This window comes from Ambystoma mexicanum, chromosome 11, assembly GCF_040938575.1.
Source record: "Ambystoma mexicanum isolate Mex_15411 chromosome 11, UKY_AmexF1_1, whole genome shotgun sequence".
Classification (NCBI taxonomy): Eukaryota; Metazoa; Chordata; class Amphibia; order Caudata; family Ambystomatidae; genus Ambystoma; species Ambystoma mexicanum.
This window is the reverse complement of record NC_090934.1, coordinates 825,436,304-825,458,412: the sequence shown is the minus strand read 5'-3', so window position 1 is coordinate 825,458,412 and position 22,109 is coordinate 825,436,304. Positions and strand designations below refer to the sequence as shown.

General features: G+C 47.5%; 11 non-coding genes across 11 annotated transcripts; all 11 read left to right on the top strand.

The window, feature by feature from the left end:
• Positions 1 to 49: 49 nt before the first annotated feature.
• Positions 50 to 121, top strand: TRNAW-CCA (transfer RNA tryptophan (anticodon CCA)). The gene has a single exon. It is a non-coding gene; the product is annotated as a tRNA-Trp (tRNA).
• A 7,762-nt stretch (positions 122 to 7,883) lies between these two features.
• TRNAN-GUU (transfer RNA asparagine (anticodon GUU)) lies at positions 7,884 to 7,957 on the top strand. The gene has a single exon. It is a non-coding gene; the product is annotated as a tRNA-Asn (tRNA).
• Positions 7,958 to 8,270: 313 nt separating this feature from the next.
• TRNAW-CCA (transfer RNA tryptophan (anticodon CCA)) lies at positions 8,271 to 8,342 on the top strand. The gene has a single exon. It is a non-coding gene; the product is annotated as a tRNA-Trp (tRNA).
• A 1,790-nt stretch (positions 8,343 to 10,132) lies between these two features.
• On the top strand, positions 10,133 to 10,206 carry TRNAN-GUU (transfer RNA asparagine (anticodon GUU)). Its single transcript has one exon. It is a non-coding gene; the product is annotated as a tRNA-Asn (tRNA).
• Positions 10,207 to 10,519: 313 nt separating this feature from the next.
• On the top strand, positions 10,520 to 10,591 carry TRNAW-CCA (transfer RNA tryptophan (anticodon CCA)). Its single transcript has one exon. It is a non-coding gene; the product is annotated as a tRNA-Trp (tRNA).
• A 1,790-nt stretch (positions 10,592 to 12,381) lies between these two features.
• On the top strand, positions 12,382 to 12,455 carry TRNAN-GUU (transfer RNA asparagine (anticodon GUU)). Its single transcript has one exon. It is a non-coding gene; the product is annotated as a tRNA-Asn (tRNA).
• A 2,560-nt stretch (positions 12,456 to 15,015) lies between these two features.
• Positions 15,016 to 15,087, top strand: TRNAW-CCA (transfer RNA tryptophan (anticodon CCA)). Its single transcript has one exon. It is a non-coding gene; the product is annotated as a tRNA-Trp (tRNA).
• Positions 15,088 to 16,877: 1,790 nt separating this feature from the next.
• TRNAN-GUU (transfer RNA asparagine (anticodon GUU)) lies at positions 16,878 to 16,951 on the top strand. The gene has a single exon. It is a non-coding gene; the product is annotated as a tRNA-Asn (tRNA).
• Positions 16,952 to 17,264: 313 nt separating this feature from the next.
• On the top strand, positions 17,265 to 17,336 carry TRNAW-CCA (transfer RNA tryptophan (anticodon CCA)). Its single transcript has one exon. It is a non-coding gene; the product is annotated as a tRNA-Trp (tRNA).
• A 1,790-nt stretch (positions 17,337 to 19,126) lies between these two features.
• On the top strand, positions 19,127 to 19,200 carry TRNAN-GUU (transfer RNA asparagine (anticodon GUU)). The gene has a single exon. It is a non-coding gene; the product is annotated as a tRNA-Asn (tRNA).
• A 2,560-nt stretch (positions 19,201 to 21,760) lies between these two features.
• Positions 21,761 to 21,832, top strand: TRNAW-CCA (transfer RNA tryptophan (anticodon CCA)). The gene has a single exon. It is a non-coding gene; the product is annotated as a tRNA-Trp (tRNA).
• Positions 21,833 to 22,109: the final 277 nt, after the last annotated feature.

The window sequence follows — 22,109 nt, the reverse complement described above, 5'->3', positions numbered from 1 at the left end:
TCTCCTACCTTTATTCTGTCATCAGACACACCAGGTGGACTGCCACAAGGACCTCGTGGCGCAATGGTAGCGCGTGTGACTCCAGATCAGAAGGTTGCGTGTTCAAATCACGTCGGGGTCATACTTCCTTTTCCCACTCTGAAATACAAAATTGCTCTTCAGTATCTCGTTATTTCAACCTGACTGCATCTTTGTGCTCTGGGCCTAGTTGTTCTGGCGTTTCGAATGTAAGCTTTGCAGCAGGGAAGTACCATATTGACAGACACCCATGAAGGACATGGTCAACCTTTAAAGCAGGCCAATCTCTATGTTTTACTGGATGCAGCAGAAGTATTTCCTCTTTACCATCTCTTCAAGTGGGCCTGACTGATGTGCTGTTTTGTGCACGCTACGTGGGCTTTGTAAAGCATACCTCTGCCATTTGCATGGCCTCCTAGCGCTGTCAATATTTTCGTGTAATCGCTGAATGCTGCACTGTCCTGGGAAATCTAGGTGTGACTAAAGGATATATGCTGGGGCCCCGAAAGGGGGTCGGCAGTCTAGTGGCAATGCCCATCACTTTGCAGTTTGGGTTTGTGAGTTCAGGTACCGGTCTGGTGTCGGAAACCTGTAAGCGCCCTCCCAATCAACTGTCGGTCCTGGATTGTGAGGATTTCCCCTTATACTGGTCTCAGTAGACACATTTCCATTTTACTTTTTCACTCTCGCATTGCCTATTTCTCTCTCTCTCATAGATACATTATAGACAAGAGAGACATTGTCAGCGAGAGGGTTGCACAGCACCTTCCCCCATTTCCCTAAGTGCATTGCATGGGGCTCTGGGAGGCGTGCACATTTGTCTGAAACACAAAGATCCACTGGCAATAAAAAGCGTAGGTCCCTAGTTTGCATTTCTTAAAATTTGAAGTGACACTCAGAGTTGTCTCGGGCGTGACTGTACCTTTCATAGGAGATGTGCTAATCCCCAAACCCTCTTCCTTTGTCCCAGTAATCTGTTTTAGTGCCTCTAGCAAGTTGTTTTCTGAAACAAAGCTTACCTGAACATCCTGTAAAATTGGTAACTATTCAGTAGCAGTACAGTGCAGTATATAGCATTCCTGTTGCGCACAGCATCTAGATCCAAAAATTGCTTACTCTACCCCAGAAATTAGAATTCACCCAGTCAAACAGAGGGATCTATAAAGAGCATGGCAAGTAGTTAACATAAGCTACTTCCCCCAAGTTCTCTTGGTGCACTCTGCTGCCCTCTTTTAACAGAAGAATGCAACTGCAGGTCTTGCTTCTCAGCAAGGTACCTACATATAGAATCCTTGGTGCACTCTTGCTAAATCTGCTGGAATGTGTCTTCTATTGTGCCCAAGGTGGTTGTGTATTTGGGGACTCAGGGAAGCAAGGGAGCAGTCTACTGCACTGCAGTGCTAAGAGAGGCATGCCTTTTTCAGAAAAAAAGTTCAGGTTTTCTGCCAATCAGAAAAAAATAGCAATGCAATCAGGCCAAAGGCAGAACACACATGCCAGTGAGTCTCTGTGGCGCAATTGGTTAGCGCGTTCGGCTGTTAACCGAAAAGACGCTGCTGTTTTTGGCACAAAGACACAGAGTGTTCCACTCAGTAAACCTGAGTCATTTCTCCCGTGTTCTCTGGGTTCAGCCTACTGTCCCCTTTTAACACAAGTGCGCAACTGTGGCTTTCTCCTCATAGCAAGTTATGCCTACACAGAGGACATTTGGTGCACTGTTTTTTTTTTTTTTTAATAACACATTTTATTGGTGTTTTTAGGAAAAAACAAGGTTAAACAAATAAACAACGTAAACAATCAATACATGCGCATTGCCGGAGAGGGTTACTGGCTGTTTCAGATGTTGTACACATATGTTTGCAAAGGAAAAAAGGGGGGGGGGACAGCTTTAGTTGAGCCCGCAGGCAGCGTCCAGTTGTTTTATAATCCTCATTGGGCATCTTCCCATTTCCTCCACACTTTCAGGGCTTTTGCCGGGCATCCTCTGGCCGCGTATACTCTGTATTCCGTTGCGACACAGATATCCACATCCGTTCTCCATTGTTCATAGCTCGGTATTTGGTCCGAGCCCCATTTTTGAGCAATGTTCCTTTTCAAAAGTGCGGTGGTGGTGAACAAGAGCAGTTTTTCATATCTAGATAGGTCAATTTCATCATCTATCCCCAATAGTAGTAGCTTAGGGTTTCTGGGAACTGTTTTCCCCATAACTCTAGAGAGTTCCGCACAGCATGCCTCCCAAAGTGGTTGTATATGTGTGCAATCCCATATGATGTGGAAAAAGGTACCCTCTTCCGTTTTGCATCGCAGGCAGTTCGGATCATCTATTCTTCCCCATCTGTGTAGGGCCACCCTGGGATAGTATACTCTGTGTAATATCTTTAATTGAACCAATCTAAGCCTTGATGAAATCGCTATCTCCCTAGGGAACATCAATGTCATGACCCATTCCTCCGGCAGTATGGCCCCCACGTCCGATTCCCACTTGGTCCGCAGTGACAGTAGATCTGGTGTGCCAAAGGAACTTATGGCACTATATAGAACCGATGTCACTCTCCGGGTAATTGGTTCCGGGAGTAGATTTCTCTCAATGGGGGTGAAGTCCGGTAGGGGGCTCACTTCGGGGAGGATGTTTCGTAGTGCGTGTTGTAGTTGAGCATAGTGGTAATGTTCGGTTTGGGGAAGTCCAAGTCGGAGAGCCAGCTCTGCAAAAGGGACCATGGTGTTATCTTTCACAACGTCTCCCAAGATGGGCGGACCTTGCCGGGACCAGTTCGGCCACCTGGGGAGCGTGTATACACCTGGAAGGTTCTTGTTGTTCCACAGAGGTTGGGCCTGCGATAGTTTGTCGCCCCATCCCACGAACTTGTGTGCGTCTGTCCAGATTTGTGTTAGCTGTGCGCGCATGTTGGGAGTAGCCGCGCGGTCTCTTTTCTTATAAAGGTACAGCATGATGGGTTTTCCAGGAGTGTCCGACTCTAGAGATTTGTTGTGTGGTGCATCGGTGTCGCCGTGTAGTTGGTCATTCACTTTCATCAATTGACTGGCCCAATAGTATGTTTGCATTCGGGGTAGTCCTATTCCGCCCTCCCATATGGATCTTTGGAGTGTAGCTAGGGCTATGCGTGGATGACCGTTATTCCACAGCAGTCTGCGGAGTGTCTGGTCTATTTTCCTAAATATGTTTGAAGGGATGTGTAATGGGGCATTTTGTAATATGTAGAGTAGGCGGGGTAGGGTCATCATTTTGAAGAGTGCAGCTCTACCCAGTAGTGTCAGCGGGAGGGATGACCAGTGACGGGCATCCTCTGCAAATCTTGTCATGACTGGGTACAGGTTTCTGGGCACATAATCAGTCAGCTTATTTGTTATTAGAATACCTAGGTATTTGAATTGTTCCCTTTCTACCCGGTAGGGACATTGGGGCGGGATCGAGTCTCCCTCTTGTTTAAGTGGGAATAAGGTGGATTTGTCCCAGTTTACTTTCAGGCCACTGAAGGAGCCGTATTTCTGCAGTAAATCAGTCACTATGGGGCAGGATCTGACCGGGTCTTGTAAGTAAACCAATAAGTCGTCCGCGTATAGGGACACCTTATCTTCCCAGGCTTCAGACCATCTAAATCCCTTCCATGTTTCGTTTGTTCTTAACAGTATAGCGAGTGGTTCAATCGCTATTGCGAATATCATGGCCGACAGTGGGCATCCTTGTCTGGTTCCTGTGCCGATTTCAAAGGGGCCTGACACGTGACCATTCACTTTCGTGACTGCTAGCGGGGATTTGTACAATAATTTAACCCAGCTCATAAACTGGGGCCCGAATCCCATCCTTTGCATTATCTCCCAGATCGCATCCCACCTGATAGAGTCAAAGGCCTTCTCGAAGTCTACGGCCAACAGGGCCAACGGGTCTCGGATGGTGGTCGCATTCTCCATCGCCATGAATAATCGATGTATATTCATCCGCGTGGATCTCTGTGGCATAAAACCACACTGATCCGGGTGGATCAAGGAGGGTATAACTTGCTGCAATCTATTGGCTAAGGTTTTCGCTAAAATTTTGGTTTCTGTATTGATAAGGGAAATGGGCCTATACGAACTGCAGCACTCTGGGGGTTTGTCCGCTTTGGGTATGACCACTATGGTGGCCTGTCTCAGGTCTTGTGGGAGGGACCCTTTGTTTCGGGAGGTTTCATACATTTTCAGCAAGTGTGGTGTAATTACGCTCGTGCCTATTTTCTTCCATACCTCGACCGGAAGGCCGTTGGGTCCCGGGGCTTTCCCGGGTTGAAGGTCGGCTATGGCTGCAGACAATTCATTCTCCGATATGTCGGTTTCTAGCAGGGCTCTTTGTTCAGGTGTCAGGGAGGGAAGGGTGATTCCCGAGATGGGTGTAGTGTCAATGGGGGAGATTGGCGGTCCATAGAGTTCCTTGTAGTAGCTTGCGAACTCTTCCGCTATGTCACGGTCCGCTGTCACTAGTGTATTCCCCTGTGTTCTGATCGCTCTAACATGTCGGAGCCCCTCGTCACGCCTCTCCAGCCACGCCAACATTTTGCCTGCCTTATCCCCGGTTTCGTACACTCTGGTCCGCATCGCTGCGTGTGCCTGTTTGGCATTGTCCAGGGCGACGTTTTGAAACTGTTTTTGTGCTAGCTGTAATTCGCGATGGGATTCTGGGAGGTCTTGGGATAGATGAGCTACCTCTGCCTCTTGTACTCGCTTTTCGGCCGCCCGGATCGCCGCGGCGTGTTTTTTCCTATGGGCTGCGATCTGGGATATGAGTTCCCCTCTCAGTACGGGTTTGTATGCCTCCCACAATGTTACAGGGCTATCCACTGAGGTTGTGTTCAGTTCAAAGTATGATTCTGTTCCTTTTTTGATATGTTCGACTAGGTCGGGGAAGCCCAGATAATAATTGTTTAGCCTCCACGTGGGTGGGGGAATCGGCCTGTGTGTATTGAGCACCATTACGAGCGGGGAGTGGTCCGATATACCTCTGGGTAGGAGGTGTGCATCGGTTGCTAGATGTAATTCGGAGATCGGGAGAAAAAAGTAATCAAGTCTAGATAATGAGGCGTGTGCTCCGGAGAGGAAAGAGTATTCTCTCGTGCCAGGATGCAAATGTCTCCACACATCTTTCAGGCCTATTGCGTCGGCGAACGTGGCTAGTTTGGTATGCGTAGCTGGATTTCTCGAGCGGATGTGTGTTCGGTCAAGTTCTGGGTGCATGACCTCGTTGAAATCTCCCCCCACCACCATCAAGCTCGAGGAGTCCGCCGCCAACATTGGCGTTATATCTTCAAGTAGTGCAGTGAGTAAGGTAGGTGGTGCATATACGGCTAGCATGGATATAGGCCGCTCCCAAAGAGTCGCGGTTATGTGAACGAATCTACCTCCTGGGTCCTGTGTGACGGATGAGAGGGTCAGTGGAAGTCGTTTGTGCACGAGGATCAGCACCCCCCTAGCTCCCATGGAGAAACCTGAGTGTATCGCGATGCGGTAATTAGTTCGCTTGAAGAGGTTGCAGTTTGTGCCCGCCAGGTGCGTTTCGGTTAGGAAGGCTACATCGGGCGTATAACGGTTCAAATATTGGAGTACAAGGCGTCTCTTGATACTGCTGCCTAGCCCATTCACATTCCAGGTCATTATCTTAATAGACCTGTTCTTGCTTTCAGCGGTGTGGTCAGTCATGGTGGTCGGGAATCGGACATGCCGGGTAATGTTGTGTGTATCTCCGGGCATTGCCCCTTATCCGCCCCCCTGGAACCCGACCCCAGCCTATTGCGCGCATTGATCTTAGAGCAGCAAACCAAACAAATAAACTCTGTCCTAAACACAAACTCCCTCGTACCCTCCCCATACTCCACCCCAACTGGAAGTACCTGTCGCCCCAACATTAGGCCGAGCCTGACAAGGGTCTGCTCGGACCGAACAAACAATCAATACATTCGATATAACTTCTTTGCGATTCTGTCGCCGTTGCTCGGCGCTGGTCCTATTACCTTTGTTGAGGGGGGGGGCCCCCGCTCGAGCCGCCATTTCTTCAATGTGGGGGGGGGGAAAAGCTCTGACAGTGCATTGCTATCAGCATGTGTCCGCACACTTCAGTCGGCTTCTCTTGGTGGTAGTCCATCCTGGCCTTGTAGTGGTTGTGCATTCGGGGATCTGTCCGGGCGCGGTCTATTTCGTTCACGTTCCCTTCTATTTGTGGGGCCCCAATCTCCCTCCAGGTTATTTTCTGCCCAATTCCATGCATCCTTTGGGTCATTAAAGTGCACGGTTGTGCCATTATGGTAAATTTTCAGCTGTGCCGGGAACAGGAGACCATATTTGATGTTTTGGGTCTGTAGCTTCTTCTTAAGCTGGTCAAATGATTGGCGTGCTCTTTGTACTTCCCGTGTGAAATCCGGGAAGAAAGCGATTTTCGCGCCGTTGTAGGTCGTGGCTCCCTTGGATCTGGCCATTTGCAGTATCGCGTCGCGATCTCTGTAATTTAGGATTTTGGCAATCACAGTGCGGGGTGGGGCCCCAGGCGTTGGTCTGCCTGTTGGGACTCGATGTGCACGTTCAATGGAGAAAAGTTTCGAAAAATTCTTTGGGGCGTATAGGTCCATGAGTAGTTGTTCAAGGAATAGTTCCATGGAGGGGCCTTCACTTTTCTCAGGTAATCCCAGGATTCGTATATTGTTCCGTCTAGAGCGCCCCTCTCCTTCCTCCACCCGTTCCTCTAGAGTCTTAACACGTTGCAGTACTCTGGTCATCTGTTGATGGATGTTTCGGAGGCCATCTTCCGTGTTGGATATGCGGGTTTCCGCCTCTCCCGTGCGGGACGTGAGTTTCTGCAAGTCATGGCGTAGGAGGGACACTTCTGTGCTGATGCCGTCCATTTTAATCTCCATAGCGGTTCTGGAGTTGGCTATGGCGTTCATAATGTCTTTGAGAGAGGGTTCGGGTTCCTCATCTTCAGTAATTGCCGATCTTTCCTGTGTCGGCTCCGTGGCCAGTGTGGGCACCGCGTATTGTTCCATTTTGCTTTGCGTCGTGCCTCTCCTGCTCTTGTCCTTGCCCATGACCGTTGCAGTCACAACTTCGATGAGGATCCGCCTTGATGATTCTAGTAGCGTTGTGCGTGGGCCGGGGCACGGATTTAACTCTCGATCTAATCACAAGCGATTTTCTGGGAGCGGGCAAGCGGGAAAGCTGCTCGCAACCACTGCCTCCCGCCCACCCTGCTCCTCACCGTTTCGCGTGCCCAATCACGTGCCTCTCCGTCGCTGTCTGTCGCCCCTTGTTCTGAGTTGGCGGGCGCTCAACGCGGAGCGGAGCGGAGCGCGTACGGTTGGTCACTGCCTTCCCATCAACCGTTCGCTCCTCCTGTATGGCGCTGTTCTTCGTGCCGGATGTCAGTGGCGCACTATCCCAAGTCACTGTCGGCCATCTTGGATCGAGTTCGGCGGGTGCCACGCTCTATCACCTTCCACCGCAGTTATCTTCGCCTCCGGCCTCCGTTTTGTTACGGGAGCAACTGCAATGTGTCGTGTCGTCTGTCGGCCAACTTTTCGTAATTTTGCAGGAGTGTCGCAAGTCAAATTCCCCCAGGATTTGGCAGGATGTGTTGGCGGCACCGGGAGCTCAGCGAGCACGCGTCTACATCGGTCGCTCGTTGGCCACGCCCCTCCATTTGGTGCACTGTTGATGGGCTCTGTCCTCTACTAAATCCCCTGTGTTTGTGGATTAGGGGAGGTAGGGAAGTGCTTGATACCCTGATTTGCTGTGGGAAATAGAGCTATTTTAGAAATATTTTCAGGTTGCCTGGGAAGCATAAGCAAACAGCACACCAATCAGGCCCCTGTGTAAGAACTGCATGAGTCTCTGTGGCGCAATCGGTTAGCGCGTTCGGCTGTTAACCGAAAGGTTGGTGGTTCAAGCCCACCCAGGGACGGTGCATTTTGGCTCAAAAATTCAGCATGACCAACTATGAACTTCTGTTTACCTCTCGCAGGTCTCGTCTGCTGACGTCCAAAAAATCCAATAAACTGTAAGCAATTCTTCTCGCTTGCTTTAGTTTTTCAAAACTTGCCATTCAATTCATAAACATCAAGACTTCATGGGAAGGGTTTGGCTGCAGCGTGTACTGATGCACAGAAGGAAGCTATCCTAGCCAGTCTACTTAAAGAAGCAATGAGGCTCTGCAGGTCCATGCACGTCTCCTACCTTTATTCTGTCATCAGACATACCAGGTGGATTTCCACAAGGACCTCGTGGCGCAATGGTAGCGCGTCTGACTCCAGATCAGAAGGTTTCGTGTTCAAATCACGTCGGGGGCATATTTGCTTTTCCCACTCTGAAATATAAAATTGCTCTTCAGTATCTCGTTATTTCAACCTGACTGCATCTTTGTGCTCTGGGCCTAGTTGTTCTGGCGTTTCGAATGTAAGCTTTGCAGCAGGGAAGTATCATATTTGCCGACACCCATGAAGGACATGGTCAACCTTTAAAGCAGGCCAATCTCTATGTTTTACTGGATGCAGCAGAAGTATTTCCTCTTTACCATCTCTTCAAGTGGGCCTGACTGATGTGCTGTTTTGTGCACGCTACGTGGGCTTTGTAAAGCATACCTCTGCCATTTGCATGGCCTCCTAGCGCTGTCAATATTTTCGTGTAATCGCTGAATGCTGCACTGTCCTGGGAAATCTAGGTGTGACTAAAGGATATATGCTGGGGCCCCGAAAGGGGGTCGGCAGTCTAGTGGCAATGCCCATCACTTTGCAGTTTGGGTTTGTGAGTTCAGGAACCGGTCTGGTGTCAGAAAACTGTAAGCGCCCTCCCAATCAACTGTCGGTCCTGGATTGTGAGGATTTCCCCTTATACTGGTCTCAGTAGACACATTTCCATTTTACTTTTTCACTCTCGCATTGCCTATTTCTCTCTCTCTCATAGTTACATTATAGACAAGAGAGACATTGTCAGCGAGAGGGTTGCACAGCACCTTCCCCCATTTCGCTAAGTGCATTGCATGGGGCTCTGGGAGGCGTGCACATTTGTCTGAAACACAAAAATCCACTGGCAATAAAAGGCGTAGGACCCCAGTTCGCATTTCTTAGAATTTGAGGAGGCACTCAGAGTTGTCTCGGGCGTGACTGTACCTTTCATAGGAGATGTGCTAATCCCCAAACCCTCTTCCTTTGTCCCAGTAATCTGTCCTAGGGCCTCTAGCAAGTTGTTTTCTGAAACAAAGCTTACCTGAACATCCTGTAAAATTGGTAACTTTTCAGTAGCAGTACAGTGCAGTATATAGCATTCCTGTTGCGCACAGCATCTAGATCCAAAAATTGCTTACTCTACCCCAGAAATTAGAATTCACCCAGTCAAACAGAGGGATCTATAAAGATCATGGCAAGTAGTTAACATAAGCTACTTTCCCCAAGTTCTCTTGGTGCACTCTGCTGCCCTCTTTTAACAGAAGAATGCAACTGCAGGTCTTGCTTCTCAGCAAGGTACCTACATATAGAAACCTTGGTGCACTCTTGCTAAATCTGCTGGAATGTGTCTTCTATTGTGCCCAAGGTGGTTGTGTATTTGGGGACTCAGGGAAGCAAGGGAGCAGTCTAATGCACTGCAGTGCTAAGAGAGGCATGCCTTTTTCAGAAAAAAGTTCAGGTTTTCTGCCAATCAGAAAAAAATAGCAATGCAATCAGGCCAAAGGCAGAACACACATGCCAGTGAGTCTCTGTGGCACAATTGGTTAGCGCGTTCGGCTGTTAACCGAAAAGACGCTGCTGTTTTTGGCACAAAGACACAGAGTGTTCCACTCAGTAAACCTGAGTCATTTCTCCCGTGTTCTCTGGGTTCAGCCTACTGTCCCCTTTTAACACAAGTGCGCAACTGTGGCTTTCTCCTCATAGCAAGTTATGCCTACACAGAGGACATTTGGTGCACTGTTGATGGGCTCTGTCCTCTACTAAATCCCCTGTGTTTGTGGATTAGGGGAGGTAGGGAAGTGCTTGATACCCTGATTTGCTGTGGGAAATAGAGCTATTTTAGAAATATTTTCAGGTTGCCCGGGAAGCATAAGCAAACAGCACACTAATCAGGCCCCAGTGTAAGCACTGCATGAGTCTCTGTGGCGCAATCGGTTAGCGCGTTCGGCTGTTAACCGAAAGGTTGGTGGTTCAAGCCAACCCAGGGACGATGCATTTTGGCTCAAAAATTCAGCATGACCAACTATGAACTTCTGTTTACCTCTCGCAGGTCTCGTCTGCTGACGTCCAAAAAATCCAATAAACTGTAAGCAATTCTTCTCGCTTGCTTTAGTTTTTCAAAACTTGCCATTCAATTCATAAACATCAAGACTTCATGGGAAGGGTTTGGCTGCAGCGTGTACTGATGCACAGAAGGAAGCTATCCTAGCCAGTCTACCTAAAGAAGCAATGAGGCTCTGCAGGTGCATGTACGTCTCCTACCTTTATTCTTTCATCAGACACACCAGGTGGATTGCCACAAGGACCTCGTGGCGCAATGGTAGCGCGTCTGACTCCAGATCAAAAGGTTGTGTGTTCAAATCACGTCGGGGTCATACTTCCTTTTCCCACTCTGAAATACAAAATTGCTCTTCAGTATCTCGTTATTTCAACCTGACTGCATCTTTGTGCTCTGGGCCTAGTTGTTCTGGCGTTTCGAATGTAAGCTTTGCAGCAGGGAAGTATCATATTGACAGACACCCATGAAGGACATGGTCAACCTTTAAAGCAGGCCAATCTCTATGTTTTACTGGATGCAGCAGAAGTATTTCCTCTTTACCATCTCTTCAAGTGGGCCTGACTGATGTGCTGTTTTGTGCACGCTACGTGGGCTTTGTAAAGCATACCTCTGCCATTTGCATGGCCTCCTAGCGCTGTCAATATTTTCGTGTAATCGCTGAATGCTGCACTGTCCTGGGAACTCTAGGTGTGACTAAAGGATATATGTTGGGGCCCCGAAAGGGGGTCGGCAGTCTAGTGGCAATGCCCATCACTTTGCAGTTTGGGTTTGTGAGTTCAGGTACCGGTCTGGTGTCGGAAACCTGTAAGCGCCCTCCCAATCAACTGTCGGTCCTGGATTGTGAGGATTTCCCCTTATACTGGTCTCAGTAGACACATTTCCATTTTACTTTTTCACTCTCGCATTGCCTATTTCTCTCTCTCTCATAGTTACATTATAGACAAGAGAGACATTGTCAGCGAGAGGGCTTCACAGCACCTTCCCCCCTTTCCCTAAGTGCATTGCAAGGGGCTCTGGGAGGCGTGCACATTTGTCTGAAACACAAAGATCCACTGGCAATAAAAAGCGTAGGTCCCTAGTTTGCATTTCTTAGAATTTGAGGTGACACTCAGAGTTGTCTCGGGCGTGACTGTACCTTTCATAGGAGATGTGCTAATCCCCAAACCCTCTTCCTTTGTCCCAGTAATCTGTCTTAGTGCCTCTAGCAAGTTGTTTTCTGAAACAAAGCTTACCTGAACATCCTGTAAAATTGGTAACTTTTCAGTAGCAGTACAGTGCAGTATATAGCATTCCTGTTGCGCACAGCATCTAGATCCAAAAATTGCTTACTCTACCCCAGAAATTAGAATTCACCCAGTCAAACAGAGGGATCTATAAAGAGCATGGCAAGTAGTTAACATAAGCTACTTCCCCCAAGTTCTCTTGGTGCACTCTGCTGCCCTCTTTTAACAGAAGAATGCAACTGCAGATCTTGCTTCTCAGCAAGGTACCTACATATAGAATCCTTGGTGCACTCTTGCTAAATCTGCTGGAATGTGTCTTCTATTGTGCCCAAGGTGGTTTTGTATTTGGGGACTCAGGGAAGCAAGGGAGCAGTCTAATGCACTGCAGTGCTAAGAGAGGCATGCCTTTTTCAGAAAAAAGTTCAGGTTTTCTGCCAATCAGAAAAAAATAGCAATGCAATCAGGCCAAAGGCAGAACACACATGCCAGTGAGTCTCTGTGGCACAATTGGTTAGCGCGTTCGGCTGTTAACCGAAAAGACGCTGCTGTTTTTGGCACAAAGACACAGAGTGTTCCACTCAGTAAACCTGAGTCATTTCTCCCGTGTTCTCTGGGTTCAGCCTACTGTCCCCTTTTAACACAAGTGCGCAACTGTGGTTTTCTCCTCATAGCAAGTTATGCCTACACAGAGGACATTTGGTGCACTGTTGATGGGCTCTGTCCTCTACTAAATCCCCTGTGTTTGTGGATTAGGGGAGGTAGGGAAGTGCTTGATACCCTGATTTGCTGTGGGAAATAGAGCTATTTTAGAAATATTTTCAGGTTGCCTGGGAAGCATAAGCAAACAGCACACCAATCAGGCCCCTGTGTAAGAACTGCATGAGTCTCTGTGGCGCAATCGGTTAGCGCGTTCGGCTGTTAACCGAAAGGTTGGTGGTTCAAGCCCACCCAGGGACGGTGCATTTTGGCTCAAAAATTCAGCGTGACCAACTATGGACTTCTGTTTACCTCTCGCAGGTCTCGTCTGCTGACGTCCAAAAAATCCAATAAACTGCAAGCAATTCTTCTCGCTTGCTTTAGTTTTTCAAAACTTGCCATTCAATTCATAAACATCAAGACTTCATGGGAAGGGTTTGGCTGCAGCGTGTACTGATGCACAGAAGGAAGCTATCCTAGCCAGTCTACTTAAAGAAGCAATGAGGCTCTGCAGGTTCATGCACGTCTCCTACCTTTATTCTGTCATCAGACACACCAGGTGGATTGCCACAAGGACCTCGTGGCGCAATGGTAGCGTCTGACTCCAGATCAGAAGGTTGTGTGTTCAAATCACGTCGGGGTCATACTTCCTTTTCCCACTCTGAAATACAAAATTGCTCTTCAGTATCTCGTTATTTCAACCTGACTGCATCTTTATGCTCTGGGCCTAGTTGTTCTGGCGTTTCGAATGTAAGCTTTGCAGCAGGGAAGTATCATATTGACAGACACCCATGAAGGACATGGTCAACCTTTAAAGCAGGCCAATCTCTATGTTTTACTGGATGCAGCAGAAGTATTTCCTCTTTACCATCTCTTCAAGTGGGCCTGACTGATGTGCTGTTTTGTGCACGCTACGTGGGCTTTGTAAAGCATACCTCTGCCATTTGCATGGCCTCCTAGCGCTGTCAATATTTTCGTGTAATCGCTGAATGCTGCACTGTCCTGGGAAATCTAGGTGTGACTAAAGGATATATGCTGGGGCCCCGAAAGGGGGTCGGCAGTCTAGTGGCAATGCCCATCACTTTGCAGTTTGGGTTTGTGAGTTCAGGTACCGGTCTGGTGTCGGAAAACTGTAAGCGCCCTCCCAATCAACTGTCGGTCCTGGATTGTGAGGATTTCCCCTTATACTGGTCTCAGTAGACACATTTCCATTTTACTTTTTCACTCTCGCATTGCCTATTTCTCTCTCTCTCATAGATACATTATAGACAAGAGAGACATTGTCAGCGAGAGGGTTGCACAGCACCTTCCCCCATTTCCCTAAGTGCATTGCATGGGGCTCTGGGAGGCGTGCACATTTGTCTGAAACACAAAGATCCACTGGCAATAAAAAGCGTAGGTCCCTAGTTTGCATTTCTTAAAATTTGAAGTGACACTCAGAGTTGTCTCGGGCGTGACTGTACCTTTCATAGGAGATGTGCTAATCCCCAAACCCTCTTCCTTTGTCCCAGTAATCTGTCTTAGTGCCTCTAGCAAGTTGTTTTCTGAAACAAAGCTTACCTGAACATCCTGTAAAATTGGTAACTATTCAGTAGCAGTACAGTGCAGTATATAGCATTCCTGTTGCGCACAGCATCTAGATCCAAAAATTGCTTACTCTACCCCAGAAATTAGAATTCACCCAGTCAAACAGAGGGATCTATAAAGAGCATGGCAAGTAGTTAACATAAGCTACTTCCCCCAAGTTCTCTTGGTGCACTCTGCTGCCCTCTTTTAACAGAAGAATGCAACTGCAGGTCTTGCTTCTCAGCAAGGTACCTACATATAGAATCCTTGGTGCACTCTTGCTAAATCTGCTGGAATGTGTCTTCTATTGTGCCCAAGGTGGTTGTGTATTTGGGGACTCAGGGAAGCAAGGGAGCAGTCTACTGCACTGCAGTGCTAAGAGAGGCATGCCTTTTTCAGAAAAAAGTTCAGGTTTTCTGCCAATCAGAAAAAAATAGCAATGCAATCAGGCCAAAGGCAGAATACACATGCCAGTGAGTCTCTGTGGCGCAATTGGTTAGCGCGTTCGGCTGTTAACCGAAAAGACGCTGCTGTTTTTGGCACAAAGACACAGAGTGTTCCACTCAGTAAACCTGAGTCATTTCTCCCGTGTTCTCTGGGTTCAGCCTACTGTCCCCTTTTAACACAAGTGCGCAACTGTGGCTTTCTCCTCATAGCAAGTTATGCCTACACAGAGGACATTTGGTGCACTGTTGATGGGCTCTGTCCTCTACTAAATCCCCTGTGTTTGTGGATTAGGGGAGGTAGGGAAGTGCTTGATACCCTGATTTGCTGTGGGAAATAGAGCTATTTTAGAAATATTTTCAGGTTGCCTGGGAAGCATAAGCAAACAGCACACCAATCAGGCCCCTGTGTAAGAACTGCATGAGTCTCTGTGGCGCAATCGGTTAGCGCGTTCGGCTGTTAATAAAAAGGTTGGTGGTTCAAGCCCACCCAGGGACGGTGCATTTTGGCTCAAAAATTCAGCATGACCAACTATGAACTTCTGTTTACCTCTCGCAGGTCTCGTCTGCTGACGTCCAAAAAATCCAATAAACTGTAAGCAATTCTTCTCGCTTGCTTTAGTTTTTCAAAACTTGCCATTCAATTCATAAACATCAAGACTTCATGGGAAGGGTTTGGCTGCAGCGTGTACTGATGCACAGAAGGAAGCTATCCTAGCCAGTCTACTTAAAGAAGCAATGAGGCTCTGCAGGTCCATGCACGTCTCCTACCTTTATTCTGTCATCAGACATACCAGGTGGATTTCCGCAAGGACCTCGTGGCGCAATGGTAGCGCGTCTGACTCCAGATCAGAAGGTTTCGTGTTCAAATCACGTCGGGGGCATATTTGCTTTTCCCACTCTGAAATATAAAATTGCTCTTCAGTAATTCGTTATTTCAACCTGACTGCATCTTTGTGCTCTGGGCCTAGTTGTTCTGGCGTTTCGAATGTAAGCTTTGCAGCAGGGAAGTATCATATTTGCAGACACCCATGAAGGACATGGTCAACCTTTAAAGCAGGCCAATCTCTATGTTTTACTGGATGCAGCAGAAGTATTTCCTCTTTACCATCTCTTCAAGTGGGCCTGACTGATGTGCTGTTTTGTGCACGCTACGTGGGCTTTGTAAAGCATACCTCTGCCATTTGCATGGCCTCCTAGCGCTGTCAATATTTTCGTGTAATCGCTGAATGCTGCACTGTCCTGGGAACTCTAGGTGTGACCAAACGATATATGCTGGGGCCCCGAAAGGGGGTCGGCAGTCTAGTGGCAATGCCCATCACTTTGCAGTTTGGGTTTGTGAGTTCAGGTACCGGTCTGGTGTCAGAAAACTGTAAGCGCCCTCCCAATCAACTGTCAGTCCTGGATTGTGAGGATTTCCCCTTATACTGGTCTCAGTAGACACATTTCCATTTTACTTTTTCACTCTCGCATTGCCTATTTCTCTCTCTCTCATAGATACATTATAGACAAGAGAGACATTGTCAGCAAGAGGGTTGCACAGCACCTTCCCCCATTTCGCTAAGTGCATTGCATGGGGCTCTGGGAGGCGTGCACATTTGTCTGAAACACAAAAATCCACTGGCAATAAAAGGCGTAGGACCCCAGTTCGCATTTCTTAGAATTTGAGGAGGCACTCAGAGTTGTCTCGGGCGTGACTGTACCTTTCATAGGAGATGTGCTAATCCCCAAACCCTCTTCCTTTGTCCCAGTAATCTGTCCTAGGGCCTCTAGCAAGTTGTTTTCTGAAACAAAGCTTACCTGAACATCCTGTAAAATTGGTAACTTTTCAGTAGCAGTACAGTGCAGTATATAGCATTCCTGTTGCGCACAGCATCTAGATCCAAAAATTGCTTACTCTACCCCAGAAATTAGAATTCACCCAGTCAAACAGAGGGATCTATAAAGATCATGGCAAGTAGTTAACATAAGCTACTTCCCCCAAGTTCTCTTGGTGCACTCTGCTGCCCTCTTTTAACAGAAGAATGCAACTGCAGGTCTTGCTTCTCAGCAAGGTACCTACATATAGAAACCTTGGTGCACTCTTGCTAAATCTGCTGGAATGTGTCTTTTATTGTGCCCAAGGTGGTTGTGTATTTGGGGACTCAGGGAAGCAAGGGAGCAGTCTAATGCACTGCAGTGCTAAGAGAGGCATGCCTTTTTCAGAAAAAAGTTCAGGTTTTCTGCCAATCAGAAAAAAATAGCAATGCAATCAGGCCAAAGACAGAACACACATGCCAGTGAGTCTCTGTGGCACAATTGGTTAGCGCGTTCGGCTGTTAACCGAAAAGACGCTGCTGTTTTTGGCACAAAGACACAGAGTGTTCCACTCAGTAAACCTGAGTCATTTCTCCCGTGTTCTCTGGGTTCAGCCTACTGTCCCCATTTAACACAAGTGCGCAACTGTGGCTTTCTCCTCATAGCAAGTTATGCCTACACAGTGGACATTTGGTGCACTGTTGATGGGCTCTGTCCTCTACTAAATCCCCTGTGTTTGTGGATTAGGGGAGGTAGGGAAGTGCTTGATACCCTGATTTGCTGTGGGAAATAGAGCTATTTTAGAAATATTTTCAGGTTGCCTGGGAAGCATAAGCAAACAGCACACCAATCAGGCCCCAGTGTAAGCACTGCATGAGTCTCTGTGGCGCAATCGGTTAGCGCGTTCGGCTGTTAACCGAAAGGTTGGTGGTTCAAGCCAACCCAGGGACGATGCATTTTGGCTCAAAAATTCAGCATGACCAACTATGAACTTCTGTTTACCTCTCGCAGGTCTCGTCTGCTGACGTCCAAAAAATCCAATAAACTGTAAGCAATTCTTCTCGCTTGCTTTAGTTTTTCAAAACTTGCCATTCAATTCATAAACATCAAGACTTCATGGGAAGGGTTTGGCTGCAGCGTGTACTGATGCACAGAAGGAAGCTATCCTAGCCAGTCTACCTAAAGAAGCAATGAGGCTCTGCAGGTGCATGTACGTCTCCTACCTTTATTCTTTCATCAGACACACCAGGTGGATTGCCACAAGGACCTCGTGGCGCAATGGTAGCGCGTCTGACTCCAGATCAAAAGGTTGTGTGTTCAAATCACGTCGGGGTCATACTTCCTTTTCCCACTCTGAAATACAAAATTGCTCTTCAGTATCTCGTTATTTCAACCTGACTGCATCTTTGTGCTCTGGGCCTAGTTGTTCTGGCGTTTCGAATGTAAGCTTTGCAGCAGGGAAGTATCATATTGACAGACACCCATGAAGGACATGGTCAACCTTTAAAGCAGGCCAATCTCTATGTTTTACTGGATGCAGCAGAAGTATTTCCTCTTTACCATCTCTTCAAGTGGGCCTGACTGATGTGCTGTTTTGTGCACGCTACGTGGGCTTTGTAAAGCATACCTCTGCCATTTGCATGGCCTCCTAGCGCTGTCAATATTTTCGTGTAATCGCTGAATGCTGCACTGTCCTGGGAACTCTAGGTGTGACTAAAGGATATATGTTGGGGCCCCGAAAGGGGGTCGGCAGTCTAGTGGCAATGGGCATCACTTTGCAGTTTGGGTTTGTGAGTTCAGGTACCGGTCTGGTGTCGGAAACCTGTAAGCGCCCTCCCAATCAACTGTCGGTCCTGGATTGTGAGGATTTCCCCTTATACTGGTCTCAGTAGACACATTTCCATTTTACTTTTTCACTCTCGCATTGCCTATTTCTCTCTCTCTCATAGTTACATTATAGACAAGAGAGACATTGTCAGCGAGAGGGCTTCACAGCACCTTCCCCCCTTTCCCTAAGTGCATTGCAAGGGGCTCTGGGAGGCGTGCACATTTGTCTGAAACACAAAGATCCACTGGCAATAAAAAGCGTAGGTCCCTAGTTTGCATTTCTTAGAATTTGAGGTGACACTCAGAGTTGTCTCGGGCGTGACTGTACCTTTCATAGGAGATGTGCTAATCCCCAAACCCTCTTCCTTTGTCCCAGTAATCTGTCTTAGTGCCTCTAGCAAGTTGTTTTCTGAAACAAAGCTTACCTGAACATCCTGTAAAATTGGTAACTTTTCAGTAGCAGTACAGTGCAGTATATAGCATTCCTGTTGCGCACAGCATCTAGATCCAAAAATTGCTTACTCTACCCCAGAAATTAGAATTCACCCAGTCAAACAGAGGGATCTATAAAGAGCATGGCAAGTAGTTAACATAAGCTACTTCCCCCAAGTTCTCTTGGTGCACTCTGCTGCCCTCTTTTAACAGAAGAATGCAACTGCAGGTCTTGCTTCTCAGCAAGGTACCTACATATAGAATCCTTGGTGCACTCTTGCTAAATCTGCTGGAATGTGTCTTCTATTGTGCCCAAGGTGGTTTTGTATTTGGGGACTCAGGGAAGCAAGGGAGCAGTCTAATGCACTGCAGTGCTAAGAGAGGCATGCCTTTTTCAGAAAAAAGTTCAGGTTTTCTGCCAATCAGAAAAAAATAGCAATGCAATCAGGCCAAAGGCAGAACACACATGCCAGTGAGTCTCTGTGGCACAATTGGTTAGCGCGTTCGGCTGTTAACCGAAAAGACGCTGCTGTTTTTGGCACAAAGACACAGAGTGTTCCACTCAGTAAACCTGAGTCATTTCTCCCGTGTTCTCTGGGTTCAGCCTACTGTCCCCTTTTAACACAAGTGCGCAACTGTGGTTTTCTCCTCATAGCAAGTTATGCCTACACAGAGGACATTTTGTGCACTGTTGATGGGCTCTGTCCTCTACTAAATCCCCTGTGTTTGTGGATTAGGGGAGGTAGGGAAGTGCTTGATACCCTGATTTGCTGTGGGAAATAGAGCTATTTTAGAAATATTTTCAGGTTGCCTGGGAAGCATAAGCAAACAGCACACCAATCAGGCCCCTGTGTAAGAACTGCATGAGTCTCTGTGGCGCAATCGGTTAGCGCGTTCGGCTGTTAACTGAAAGGTTGGTGGTTCAAGCCCACCCAGGGACGGTGCATTTTGGCTCAAAAATTCAGCGTGACCAACTATGGACTTCTGTTTACCTCTCGCAGGTCTCGTCTGCTGACGTCCAAAAAATCCAATAAACTGCAAGCAATTCTTCTCGCTTGCTTTAGTTTTTCAAAACTTGCCATTCAATTCATAAACATCAAGACTTAATGGGAAGGGTTTGGCTGCAGCGTGTACTGATGCACAGAAGGAAGCTATCCTAGCCAGTCTACTTAAAGAAGCAATGAGGCTCTGCAGGTTCATGCACGTCTCCTACCTTTATTCTGTCATCAGACACACCAGGTGGATTGCCACAAGGACCTCGTGGCGCAATGGTAGCGTCTGACTCCAGATCAGAAGGTTGTGTGTTCAAATCACGTCGGGGTCATACTTCCTTTTCCCACTCTGAAATACAAAATTGCTCTTCAGTATCTCGTTATTTCAACCTGACTGCATCTTTATGCTCTGGGCCTAGTTGTTCTGGCGTTTCGAATGTAAGCTTTGCAGCAGGGAAGTATCATATTGACAGACACCCATGAAGGACATGGTCAACCTTTAAAGCAGGCCAATCTCTATGTTTTACTGGATGCAGCAGAAGTATTTCCTCTTTACCATCTCTTCAAGTGGGCCTGACTGATGTGCTGTTTTGTGCACGCTACGTGGGCTTTGTAAAGCATACCTCTGCCATTTGCATGGCCTCCTAGCGCTGTCAATATTTTCGTGTAATCGCTGAATGCTGCACTGTCCTGGGAACTCTAGGTGTGACCAAACGATATATGCTGGGGCCCCGAAAGGGGGTCGGCAGTCTAGTGGCAATGCCCATCACTTTGCAGTTTGGGTTTGTGAGTTCAGGTACCGGTCTGGTGTCAGAAACCTGTAAGCGCCCTCCCAATCAACTGTCGGTCCTGGATTGTGAGGATTTCCCCTTATACTGGTCTCAGTAGACACATTTCCATTTTACTTTTTCACTCTCGCATTGCCTATTTCTCTCTCTCTCATAGTTACATTATAGACAAGAGAGACATTGTCAGCGAGAGGGCTTCACAGCACCTTCCCCCCTTTCCCTAAGTGCATTGCAAGGGGCTCTGGGAGGCGTGCACATTTGTCTGAAACACAAAGATCCACTGGCAATAAAAAGCGTAGGTCCCTAGTTTGCATTTCTTAGAATTTGAGGTGACACTCAGAGTTGTCTCGGGCGTGACTGTACCTTTCATAGGAGATGTGCTAATCCCCAAACCCTCTTCCTTTGTCCCAGTAATCTGTCTTAGTGCCTCTAGCAAGTTGTTTTCTGAAACAAAGCTTACCTGAACATCCTGTAAAATTGGTAACTTTTCAGTAGCAGTACAGTGCAGTATATAGCATTCCTGTTGCGCACAGCATCTAGATCCAAAAATTGCTTACTCTACCCCAGAAATTAGAATTCACCCAGTCAAACAGAGGGATCTATAAAGAGCATGGCAAGTAGTTAACATAAGCTACTTCCCCCAAGTTCTCTTGGTGCACTCTGCTGCCTTCTTTTAACAGAAGAATGCAACTGCAGGTCTTGCTTCTCAGCAAGGTACCTACATATAGAATCCTTGGTGCACTCTTGCTAAATCTGCTGGAATGTGTCTTCTATTGTGCCCAAGGTGGTTGTGTATTTGGGGACTCAGGGAAGCAAGGGAGCAGTCTAATGCACTGCAGTGCTAAGAGAGCCATGCCTTTTTCAGAAAAAAGTTCAGGTTTTCTGCCAATCAGAAAAAAATAGCAATGCAATCAGGCCAAAGGCAGAACACACATGCCAGTGAGTCTCTGTGGCACAATTGGTTAGCGCGTTCGGCTGTTAACCGAAAAGACGCTGCTGTTTTTGGCACAAAGACACAGAGTGTTCCACTCAGTAAACCTGAGTCATTTCTCCCGTGTTCTCTGGGTTCAGCCTACTGTCCCCTTTTAACACAAGTGCGCAACTGTGGCTTTCTCCTCATAGCAAGTTATGCCTACACAGAGGACATTTGGTGCACTGTTGATGGGCTCTGTCCTCTACTAAATCCCCTGTGTTTGTGGATTAGGGGAGGTAGGGAAGTGCTTGATACCCTGATTTGCTGTGGGAAATAGAGCTATTTTAGAAATATTTTCAGGTTGCCTGGGAAGCATAAGCAAACAGCACACCAATCAGGCCCCTGTGTAAGAACTGCATGAGTCTCTGTGGCGCAATCGGTTAGCGCGTTCGGCTGTTAATAAAAAGGTTGGTGGTTCAAGCCCACCCAGGGACGGTGCATTTTGGCTCAAAAATTCAGCGTGACCAACTATGGACTTCTGTTTACCTCTCGCAGGTCTCGTCTGCTGACGTCCAAAAAATCCAATAAACTGCAAGCAATTCTTCTCGCTTGCTTTAGTTTTTCAAAACTTGCCATTCAATTCATAAACATCAAGACTTCATGGGAAGGGTTTGGCTGCAGCGTGTACTGATGCACAGAAGGAAGCTATCCTAGCCAGTCTACTTAAAGAAGCAATGAGGCTCTGCAGGTGCATGTACGTCTCCTACCTTTATTCTGTCATCAGACACACCAGGTGAACTGCCGCAAGGACCTCGTGGCGCAATGGTAGCGCGTCTGACTCCAGATCAGAAGGTTGCGTGTTCAAATCACGTCGGGGGCATACTTCCTTTTCCCACTCTGAAATACAAAATTGCTCTTCAGTATCTCGTTATTTCAACCTGACTGCATCTTTGTGCTCTCGGCCTAGTTGTTCTGGCGTTTCGAATGTAAGCTTTGCAGCAGGGAAGTATCATATTGACAGACACCCATGAAGGACATGGTCAACCTTTAAAGCAGGCCAATCTCTATGTTTTACTGGATGCAGCAGAAGTATTTCCTCTTTACCATCTCTTCAAGTGGGCCTGACTGATGTGCTGTTTTGTGCACGCTACGTGGGC